This window comes from Pinus tabuliformis, chromosome X (genome assembly GCF_031772625.1).
Source record: "Pinus tabuliformis cultivar Carrire ecotype Pingquan chromosome X, CPIR1, whole genome shotgun sequence".
Lineage (NCBI taxonomy): Eukaryota > Viridiplantae > Streptophyta > Pinopsida > Pinales > Pinaceae > Pinus > Pinus tabuliformis.
The window spans coordinates 1725000849-1725013568 of record NC_142308.1 but is presented as its reverse complement, the minus strand read 5'-3'; positions in this window follow the sequence as shown (position 1 = coordinate 1725013568).

Sequence of the window (12720 nt, the reverse complement as noted above, 5' to 3'; positions counted from 1 at the left end):
AGAGAGGAAGGAAAATGTTGTACAGAAAGCCAAACCTTCATGCACTCACTACAAGAAGGATGGACATGATGATGAACATTGTTGGTCTTTGCATCTGGAGCTGAAACTCAAGAAGTTCGATGGCAAGAAGAAGAAGACTGTTGCTGCTATATAGAAAGATTTGGGGTCAGACTCAGGTGATGAAACAACAACCGCAACCACAGGTATAAAAGGTAAAAATTCTGAAGCATCTACTAGTAATTTTGCACAAACTGTTGATAATGAAGAAAATGAGAGGAAAGGACATGAGCTTTTTCATATTAGAGTTATTTCCAAGCATCAAAATATTGATACTTTATTTGATAGTGGCTCACAAGTGAACTTGATTTCTGAAGCAATTGTAAAGAAATTGGGACTACTAACCACACCTCACAAGAATCCATATCCCTTAGGTTGGGTATGTGATAAAGCAAAGCTACAAGTGACTAGACCATGTAAACTTAGGTTTTCTTTTGGGTCAGCATTTGTAGATGAGGTTGAGTTAGATATCGTTCCATTGGATATATGTGGAATTGTTTTAGGAAGTCCTTACTTGTATGATAGAAAAGCCATTTTCTATAAAGATGAAAATAAGTATCCACTCATTAAAGATGGAATAGAGTATATTGTAAGAGCTCATAAACTCAAGAATAATTATACTCTCATAAACTCAGGGCAGATGAAAATAATTGTAAATTCATGCAAGCAATTTTTACTGATGGTTGTCAAGGAAAAGAAACCTGATAAAACCAATGTATTTGAAGGTTATGATGCTAAACAGCAAGCTGATTTAGAAAAAGTTGTTTCAGAATATGATATCCTATTTCAAATACCTAAAGGTCTGCCACCCAAAAGGGAAATTGTACATGATATTAATTTGCAACAAGATGCTCCATTGCCTAACATCGGAATGTATAGGTTATCCACTTTAGAGAATACAGAGATCAAGAAGCAAGTACAGGCGCTGCTCGAGAAAGGGTTCATAAGACCAAGCACATCACCATGTGGATGTCCAATCGTGTTGGTGAGGAAGAAATATGGTTCGTGGAGGATGTGCATTGATTATCGAGCACTAAATAAAATAACGATCAAGAATTGTTATCCCCTTCCTCGCATTGATGATCTATTGGATTAGCTGAAAGAAGTTGTTTACTTTTACAAGTTTGACTTGCGTAGTGGCTACCATCAGGTCAGAGTAGCAGAGCAAGATCCATGGAAGACTGCTTTCAAAACAAAGCAAGGGCTGTATGAATGGCTAGTTATGCCTTTTGGCTTAACTAATGCTCCTACCACTTTCATGAGAGTTATGAATGATGTACTCAAGCCTTTTATTGATGATTTTGTAATTGTATATTTGGATGACATTCTTGTTTTCAGTAAAACATGGGAAGAACATTTAAAGCATGTAAAGTAGACTTTAGATGTTTTGAAAAAAGAAAATCTCTATGTTAAATTATCAAAGTGTGAATTTGGCAAAACATATTTAAATTATTTGGGTCATATTGTAGGGGGTGGTGAATTGAAGATAGATCCCTCTAAGGTTGAAGTCATTATAAACTGGCCTAAACCGAAATCTGCTACAAAAGTTAGAAGCTTCCTAGGAGCAGCATAGTATTGGAGAAAATTTATTGTTAACTTTTATTTAATTGCAGCTCCCTTACATGCTTTAACAGGATTGAACAAGGTGTTTCAGTGGGGAAGCAAATAGCAGAAAACCTTCGACACCTTGAAAGAAAAAATTAGTACAACACCAGTACTAGCATTGCCAGATCTTCAAAGACCATTTGAAATCGAAACAGATGCCAGTGACTAAGTCATAGGAGCAGTGTTGATGCAACATGTTAAACCCATATGCTACCATTCTGAGACATTTAATTCTGCAGTAGTTAATTATCCCACATATGATAAAGAATTGTATGCATTAGTACAGAGTGTAAAAAATGGAAACATTACCTAATGGGAAAATAAATAGCTATACATATTGATCATCAGCCACTTCAGTGTTTGCACTCACAAATTAAATTGCAGAAATCAAGACATTATAGGTGGATGGGTTTCCTACAGCGGTTTCATCTAGTCATCAGATATAAAAAGGGCATACACAATAAAGTTGCAAATATGTTGTCTAGACCAATTATAAATGCATCAACTATACTTAAGCATAACTCAGTAATGCATGAAAACTACATTGAATAGTATGCTTAAGATATATATTTTAAAGATGTATATGCAACTTTATGTCATGGCAAAAAAGTAAAAGAATTGGATTATTATGTTAAGGACCAACTTGTGTATCATTTGGGAAAGCTATGCATTCCACAAACTGAAAGAGTTAACATAATTAGGAAAGCACATACTTCTCTGATATCAGGTCATTTTGGTGTAAGCAAAACAGTTGCACAGCTACAAAGATTCTGCTATTGGCCAAAAATGCATAAAACAGTTTCTAGATATATTAAAGGGTGTACCATGTGTGCTAAGAGCAAGCTCAGCAATAGAAAAGGCTTGTACACTCCACTTCCAATTCCTTCTCGTCCTTGGGAAAGTGTTTCCATAGACTCTGTTGGGGGATTACCTAAATCTAGAAAAGGTCATGACTATTTATATGTTATTGTGGATAGGTTCAGCAAAATGTGTATTTTAATACCTTACAACAAATAGATTACAGTTGAACAAATAGCGAAATTGTTCTTTTAGCATGTCTGGGTGCATTTTGGGTTACCCACTTCCATAGTATCTGATCGAGATTCTCAATTTTTTGGGAAGTTTTGGTCAAGTCTGTGGGGATTGATGGACACCAGACTGAAGAAGAGCACAACCTTTCATCCACAAACAGATGGCCAAACAGAGGTGGTCAACAGGACAGTGATTTAGTTGCTCAAGGGTTATTACAGCAAGCATCCCAAGCTTTGGAATGAACATTTATGTTATGTGCAATATTCTTACAACCGTGCTAAGCATTCTTCTACATAGAGATCTCCTTTTGAGACTTGTTTTGGTTTTATACCAAGTTCCCCCTTGGATTTTGTCTTTGAAAAAGACATAGTGGTTGATGGACACATCGATGTGGACAAAGCAACCAGGTTCATTGAACAGATCCAAGAAATTCACTAGGCAGTGTAGGAACAGCTGGAAAAGAGAAAGCAAAGTACAAGGCAAGGCATGATAAGCATCAGATGGAGCATAGATTCCAAGTTGGTGATCAAATCTAGTTGTATATTAGCAAAGACAGAATGCAAGGTGAAGGAAAGAATCTGAAGCCAATAAGGTATGGGCCTTTCAAGATACTTGAGAAAATTGGTGAGAACAGTTTCCGCCTTGATTTACCAGCTTACATGCACATCTATTCAGTGGAAAATGCAGAAAATTTAAGACTGTTTGAACCTTCATTAATTGAGGATCCCGAAGAAAAAATTCAATTGCCTTCTATTAATGATTTGTTGCCTCAATATCTCAATGAGTTGCAGGAAGATACAGTTCTGGACAAGAAGGTGAGGACTACGCGCAGAGGGGATGTTGAGTACCTAAGAATTGGACTCAAAGGTTCAAAACCCAGTAGTGCAAAATGGATGAAGATTAGGCAAGTGAGGGAGTTGTATCCTCACTTGATCGATGCTTGAAAGTCAACTTTTGGTGGTCCAAAAGCCTTTTTCAGTGGGAAGGCGTGATCCAAAATGGATCCAAGAACTCTCTAAGTCTTTAAAAATCGTTTAAAAGATCAAAATAATCGCAAGAGAAAACCTTCAAAACGGTGGAAAAACACTATCGGGAGGCGAAAAACATAAGAAAACAGTGAAATCAGGCTTATTGGAGGCTTACAACAACCTTGCACAACAGCCGTCAGATCTGGCCAATCAACAGTCTAGATCTGATCGGCGAATCGCAAATCAGCGGTGACAGGCGAAGGAAATCGGAGCGCACCACATGAAACTTGCAATGGCGATCGATGGAGTCAACGAGGACCGTCGATCAAGTGCACAAATCGACAGCCCAAAATCACAATCGGCCAACACAACAGAGTGCTCACCAAACAGCCCGGGGTTATCGCGATATGCGATTGCGATTAATCGCATCGCAATATCGCATCGGAGCTTCACAGAGGTTCGAGATACACACACACACACATATATATATGTGATGCGATTAACCAAACCCAATGGGAATATAAACACTATTGTAAAGGATTTGAGATCCGCCAAATAGCATTTTTAATATATTTTCATATATTTCAGGAAAACGTCGATGCAATAAACCCGGACCCGAAGAGGTTTGGGAATAAAAATGTATATTGTTTCAAGTCCGGAGGAAGCCATTTTTACGTTATTTTCAATGTTTTAAACGTATTACCGAAATACAAAGGGAAGCCTTGGAACAAGGCCGAAGTGACTTGCAACAGCGATTGAGGACGGACCCGATAGGAGAATAGACCAGAATTAAGGACTTTTGAAGTCCAGATGAACAGTGATTTCGAAGAATTTTCACAGTTTGAAAGCATTTCTCTACGTTAACAAGAAGCGGCTAGTTCAGGGGTTCCAAAGGCTCGGCACTCCTACGTTGCAGAATAGGTGGCCACCTCCCCTTTCTGCGTTATGCAATGATTGTGTAACGCTAGAAGAGGGATTCGAGCAGACAAAGGTCGGGAGACAGAAAGCCGAGAATGAGAAACGAACAGGCAGCCCAGATTCACTTTAAAGCCACAGATAGAGATCAAACAGAGGCAAGCAGTATTGAAAGCAGTGCCAAGGCAGAGAGCAAGGACAGAGACAGAGAGTGATTGAGAGAGTCTGTGTACTTAGAGAAGCTTGAGAGGTTAAAGCAAACTCTTGTTGTTGTATATGTTGTGTGTTGAGACTCAAGTTGCGCTCACACTATTGTAAAACTCTATTCTGAAGACATAATAGAGAGGCCACCACTGAAGGCTGGACCAGGAGATGTAGCCCAGGAGTGTTGGGTGAACTCCATATTAAATTTGTTGTGTTTATGTGTGTTAGTCTATTATGCTTTTTTACTGCTTCATTGTCCGTGTATTTTGCAATCTTATCGATCCATTGCATAAAATAACATAGGCACATCCATGCACAGAAGTATGTAAAACCTTAATAAATGTCTTAGATCTCATTATCAGATCACAACCTCAACCCATTTCTCATCTCTAACTCCACTTATAAAACGCAAAAAGCAGGTACAATGAAATGGGAAGATATTTTTGGTTTCTTTGAAGATAGAGAATGGTTAAAAAGTGCAAGGGCTTCTCAATCAAAGAATAATTAGTTGGAGGGTATTAGGAGAACAAAATTACACAAGGTAGATGCTAAGGCCATAATTTTCCCCTATTATGATATGATTTCATGGATTTTTTCTCGTGTGGACATTTTAAACCGAACAGTGTCAGACCACAACAAAACTATTATAGCCTCCTAGAAACCAGAAGTCATGTTAGCCATCTATAAGCTCAGTCCCTCCGAAATCCAGCTTGATGTTGATTTTCTCAAGAACTTCTAAAACATTGTTTCCAAAAATGCAAGGAAAATTATGACAATGTGATTGAAGATTGGTTAACTTAAGAAGATGAAGGAAAACAAGGAATATCTCATCTTTATTTTCAAGAAACCTATTAGATTTATCATCAAAATGTTAACCCGATTATATGGAGAATGGGGCCCTAAACACTGTAACACCAAATATATTATAATCATCCATAACATCCTGAATGATGTGAAACATCTAAATTGGGCTGACATTTTTTCAAAAAACATCAGAGACACTTTGAAGTTATCATTAGTGTCTCCTCCCGGTTACAAACACATATTCTATATGTTTTTCTTAATAGATATTATTATTGCCTCAGTCCCATTTCCCCTTATGAAATGGAACTATCCTGTTGACCAGCAACTCCCCATTCAAAATTATGCCCCAATCCTGTGGGAGAGAAATTTCAAATTCCATTTTTATGATATTTGCCATTATGTCATGATCCCTTTTTATGAAATCTTGTTTGGTGAAACCCCTCCAAGAATCAGTCAAAGTCTAAAAGAAGGCCTAGAGTCCATAGGTGACTGGTTTGTTGAAGAATTATTTTCCTACATAAGAGTCTATGGCAGTGAGGTTGGTCCTCATCTCTTACCCCGATATATTCCTGAAAGACTTGCTCTAAGGGAAGTGGCAAATCAATCTGCTTTAAAGGGCCATGCCTGAAAATTAAGCAAACTACAAAAGTAAAATTGGCCTTTGTTTCTGATTAAATTCGGAGAAATAAATATCAAAAACAAGGGACATGTGTTCAAGGAAGCATAAGAGCTTAAAGAAGTTTGGTTGCATTCTTTGCCTCATTATGATTATGACCCCCATGGAATCATTAGCATTCATTATAAAACAGTTAGTTATGTGAAAATATTTTCTCATCAGGAGCCTCCTTTTGATAAGATTTTCATAGCCATTGATGATTTTCAGCAAGCCATTGATAAAGGAAAGCTCTTAAATGTTGAAACAAGAAACCAATTACAAGAATTTAGGGAAAATATTTTTGAAAGTTTCTTAAGAGAAAAAGGTCTCCATCTCAATATTTCTTTAGAAGAACTAAATAATTTTGAGTTCTTTCGATTTGATTTCAAACAAATTACTTCAGATCCATCTTTTGTTTCTCAACAAGAGCAAGGAATTCAAATTGAGAAAATAGAAGATGTTTTTGTTATAGGTAAAGAAGAAAAAAGTAGTGAAGGAATAAATAAAAATCAACATGCTACAGCACAGGTTACAACTACAGAAGTTCCTGAAAGAAAGAAAGAAAACCCAGAAACAATCAAATCAGCAAACAAGAAAAAAGTAGGTGAACAGGAGATCATTGTGATTAATTCCCCCGATGATACAGAGTAGGATAAACCAGAAAATATAACAGGTCAAGAAATGGAGATTGATGAGAGAAGGATAAACAAATATCTAATGATATTGTTTCCCAAAGAAATAAAGAGGAAATGCAGCCACAGACAAAGATGGATATTGCTTCCACTACATCTCCCAAGACCTCAATGACACCTATTTCCACTAATATCCCTTGGGATTCTTTTCTATTCAAACATGTTTCTGAACTAGAAACAATTCTTGATAATTTTTCTGTCTCTAACAAAATATTACTTTAATTCTCAAACCAAGTCAATAGTAAGGAAAAAAAAAGAGAAAAATTGATTGTATAAAGTGTTTCAAAATTCAATTGGAAAGCTTAAGGAAATGTAAAAAAGAAAGCCAAAGAATCTTCACAAGCCTTAGGTGCTTTTGTGAATTATAACAAATATCATCTTAATGAACTAGCAGCTCCATATGAATGCATTCTACAAAAAATTAAATTACTAGAATGCAGTCTACAAAAAATTAAATTATTGGAATGTAGTCTACAAAAAAATATGTTGCAACTCTTATCCAAGGCTTTGCAGTAGAGAGAGAATCTACAAAATCAATTTCAGATGGAATTAAATGAATTAAAGTCAAAACATGAGCAATATGTTCAAGAATTAAAACAAGCTCATGAAAATCAAACTCGCATTTTGAAGGAGGAGGTTGAAAGCAACATTGATGTCATGACTACGGCTTTGAAAGAGCAAATTGATTCTCTTCAAAGTCAACTCAATCAAAATCAAGGGGAAATATAGTCTATAGGTTTTCAAATAACAAAAATTGCAAATTTGTCTAATTTTGAGGAAGGATCAATCAAAATTCTACCAATCAAGAAATTATAATGATGGGACCCAGCCCACTTGGCGTAGCTTTTGCGCTTTATATGATATTTGGTTTGTTGACGTGGCGGTGAACTGTTGTCTTTCCCGCGGCTCTGTAGTTGTGGTAGCTGTGCATTGAATGCAAACGTAAATGTGACAGTACCCTGCCTTGGTAAACTATACAACCCTAATCTTCACGCGCCTTCTCGACTCTTCTCTGTTTATCGTTCTGTTGGCTCCGAGGGTTTGCGAGCTCTGCGTATGGAAAAATGATGGGTGCGTTGTGCTATGGTTCCTTCGCCTTCTGGTAACGCTGCCTTGTCTGTGGCTGCAAGCACAGGAATATCCAGGAAGCGACTTCAGTTTTTGATACAGGTAAAATGTTTCTCCATGCTTCAATTTTTTTACTTGCTCCTCGTTCTGGGTCTAACCCCAAATTGTTCCTCCTCTCTTCAGTTGCTCTGTGGCGTACTCTGCTTCAAAAATATGGCTTCTCTTCTCGCGTTCTCCAGGTAAGGGTTTTTCTTTTTTTTTTGTTATCAGTCTTAATGTTGATTTTAGAGGGTTTCGTCCGTCTGAGCTTTTCTGTGGCTCGAACTCATTCACGCCTGGTTCTTGCAGGTCCTCTCAGGCGACCTGGACGGCGCAAGCCCCTGTGTTCAACGACATTTGGTTGCGTATCTTTTGGTAGGCCTGCAACTTGTTCTGTTCTGTTGAATATGGGTCACTGTTCGAAGGACGGCCCGTCCAATAGTTGGTTGTCCGGTCACTGTGTGGTCCTCTGTTTGCCGTTGTCGTTCTGAGTTGAGTCCTATGTGTGGAAATGTGGCTTCAACGTAACCCTGTTACAAATCTGTTTCAAACCCTAACCTAGGGTTTTATGCTTGACCTATATAATTGTAATTTCTGGTTGAATTTTCACTCGCCGTGGCTATGTTGGTCTCTGTATATGTGAGGGAACTCGACCCTATCGATTCTAGCTATGAATTGCTATTCTGGACAATGTAAATGAAATTCGTTTTTAATGAAAGAAAGTTATGGTGATTGATACCTGTGATGTCTTCGCTTGTCTTTCGGTTACGTTGCTGGGCATTCAATTTGTTTGCTTGTCTTTCATTTAGTGGCTGTGCGTTGAACGTATTCGCTCATCCGTAATTGTATTGTTGTGCGCTTGTATGTAAGCGTGACTGCTTGTCTTGTGGCCTGGAATTTATTTAAGATTCTCTCTGCTTGTCTACAATTTAACTGTAACTCGTACTTGTACAATAGCCATGACAGTGTGCTTAGTTTATAATAATACAAAGGTCTGTTAAATGATGAAAAACATAGGAATGAGAGATCAACAAATAATTTAGAAAGTAATTTTGATGGACAGTACTTTTCTGGTTTTGAATGCTTGAAAATTCTATTAGTAAATTTACTAAACTTATTCTCTTCTGAACTGAACCCTTTCCAGTACATGTATTTTTTGGCTTTATAGCCTCTGTCTTCAGTTAAGGCTTACAGTTTGTCTTTTTCTGTTACAAAGACAGTTACATAACTTCTGTTTCTATCCGTAACTATAATCATTTTGACATTACAAGACTTGTAGGACAGTTAAGAGTTATTTCTCCTAATTACATAAACTACCTTTTAATCAACAATGAAACTACAGTAATCCTAAACTGGAAAAGTAAAGACATCTAACTGTTGCTGACTTGTAAAATAAAGTAAAAGAAAAATTATTCCCAATAGAATTTTAACAGTTCAGTTCCTCGCTTGTGAACCTGGTTGGAGTCCTTTCTGCCTCGTCACTATGAGCTGGATGCTCCTGCATCATATAAATTTGAATGAAAGAATTGATTCCTTAATGGAAGAAGATAAATACATTAAAACCATATGTTTGCTTATGCTTGCATCCTTAGAACCGTAAAGAAATAGAGGCTCGGAGAATGAGCTAAAAATGCCCAAGAACAATGCTTAAGGATATGGGGAAAGGCACTGCTTTTATTGAAGAATTTAATCTTCAATAAAAGAAGTTGAAGCAGTGAGAGAAAAAGTGATTCACTGAGATCAAAATATGGACACATCAAACTTTCCCAAAGTATCTTCAGTTCCCTTTTGAGAAAAATAAGCTCATTTCTAAATTTGGAAACAAATATCAAAAAACAAAGAAAATAATCCAAAGTCTGATTGCAAATTTCCAAGCCAGCGAAGATTATCAAAAAAACAAAAAAAATGATCCAAAGTTTCATTGCAAATTTCTAAGCCAACAAATATTAGTTCCATTCGATTCACTTCTTAGTTGTTTCTCAGGTTTATTCACAATGGGTAAAACATATCTAGATTCATGCACCCCATTTATTGTTGAACCTAAAAGATAAAAACTGGAAAAAGAGGAGGAAAGACACTTGGTCAGATTTTGAGGAGAAATCGGTATGGAAAATCAATTTGAAGTGATGAAACTTTTATTTTTTAGAACTTTTTATTTATTAAAGAAAATCTTATGATTTTCTAAAATGTTACTTTTCAAACAATTTATTTCATTGCGCAAGAGGTGCTCTACACTTCAGTATAAGGTAGATCTCACATAAAACCTAAACACATAAACATTAAACGTAAATGTTTAACATTTAATATTTTTAATCAGATCTATTTAAAAATCAATCTAATTATTATGTATAAACACAATATAAATTTAAAATATAGAGAGGTTTATGAACACTCAAAAAATGTATGATAAATAAATGAAAATATAAATAAATCGGGAGGCATGGTAAATAAATAAAAAATTATATTTACTCCAAAGGTATGGTAAATAAACAAAAATATAAATAAACAAGAGTTATGTTAAATAGATAAAACCTCTTCCTATATTTACTCCATAAACCTCTTTATATTTACTAAAACTCAAAAAAGAGGTTTTATTTAGGTGAAGCCTATGGGCCAAATACCATGGGACAAATAATTATTAATACAACCCGCCAAATACTATATTTATAAAAAAATGTATGGTAAATAAATAAATATAAAAGAGCCATAAAGAGGTATGGTAAATAAATAGAAATATATTAAATAGGATTAGAAATCAACATCTAATTATATACCAAGCCTATTGGCCAAATACCATGGTAAATAAAAGAGATATGATAAATAAATATAAATATAAATAAACTAGAAATATGGTAAATAAATAAAAGTTGTTTTTATATTTACTCCATAAACCTCTTTATACTTACTAACACTCAAAAGAGAGGTTTTATTTAAGTGAAGCCTATGGGCCAAATACCATGGACCAAATTATTATTAATACCATGCAAAAAAATATTATTAACCATAATATTAATATTATTATTATTATTATTATTATTATTATTATTATTAAATCTAATATTCATATTATTATACTATAATATTAATATTATTAAATTTAATAACTTTGGATTAATACAATATTAAATTTTTTATATTATAATATATATTAATATATCATTATATATATTAACTCTAGATATATGTGGGAATGAAGAACAAAGACATAGTGATAGAGGTGGAGAGATAGGGGGAGTGATAATGGAGAGATGGAGATAAACTGAAGGAGGGGGGAGAGGAGGAATGAAGAGAGAGAGGGAGAGGAGTGAGAGAGCTAGATAAGGGTAAGAGAGGGAGAGGGAGACACAAAGATAGAGAAGGGAGAGAGAGAAGGAGAGATGTAGGGAGATAATGAGAGGATTGGAGGGCAGAGAAAGAGGGAGAGAGAGATGGGGGAATAGAGAGGAAGGTAGGAGAGAAAGGGAGAAAGAGGAAGGATGAGAGAGAGGACTTGCGAGAGAGGAGGAGAGAGGGAGGGATAGAGAGATGGAGTTGGAGGGGGAGAGAGGGATGGAAGAAGAAATACATAGAGAGTGAGAAGTGGAGAGAGAGAGGGAGTGACAAGGGAGATATGGAGAGATAAAATGTATGTTTAGGGGTGAGATAAAGAGACAAAGAAGGAGAGGTAGAGAGAATGGGGGAGAGAAGGAGAGATGGAGGGATAACATAATTAGAGAGAGTGTGTGTGTGTGTGTGTTTTTGATGGGGGAAGAGAGTGTATTGGAGGGAAAAGAGAGAGAGAGAGAGATGGGAAAAAGAGAGAGATGTAGGAGAGAAAGGGAGAGAGAGGAAGAACGAGAGACGGGACTTGAGAGAGAGGAGGAGAGTGATGGCGGAAGAGAGAGGATTAGAGGGCAAAGAGAGAGAGAGGGAGGGAGAGATGGGGGAAGAGAGAGGGAGGTAGGAGAGAAAGGGAGAGAGAGTAAGTATGAGAGAGCAGACTTGAGAGAGAGGACGAGAGAGGGAGGGCGAGAGGAGAGAGAGAGGGATAGGGAGGGAATAAGAAATACATAGAGAGTTAGAAGTGGAGGGAGAGAGGGAGTGAAAAGGGAGATATGGAGAGAGAGTGTGTATGTTTGGGGGTGAGATAAAGAGACAAATAAGGAGATATGGAGAGAATGGGGGAGAGAAGGATAGAGGGAGGGATATAGTAATAGAGTTGCAGGGTGAAGAGAGAGAGAGGTGGGAGAGAAAGGAAGAAAGAGGAAGAAAGAGAGAGGTTGTGAGAGAGTGGAGAGAGGGAGGGAAAGAGAGATGGATTTGGAGGGGGGGAGAGAGGGAGGTAATAAGAAATAAATAGAGAGAGAAATGTGGAGAGAGAGGGAGTGATAAGGAAGGTGGAGAGAGAGGGAGAGAGGACAATAGGAGGGAAGAGAGATATAAGTGGGGTGAGGCAGATAAGGGGAAGAGAGAGAGATGGAGAGGAGGGAGGGATAGATATATAGGTTGGAGAAAGAGTGTATTTTTTTGGGGTGATATAGAGAGACAAAGGGAGATAGATATATAGATGGAAAGAGAAGAGAGGGAAAAAGAGAGAGGTGGAGAGAGGGAGGGAGAGACAGAGATATTGATAGATATGGAGTGAGAGAGAATGTCTTTGAGGGGTTAAGGTAGAGAGACAAAGAAGGATAGATGAAGGGAG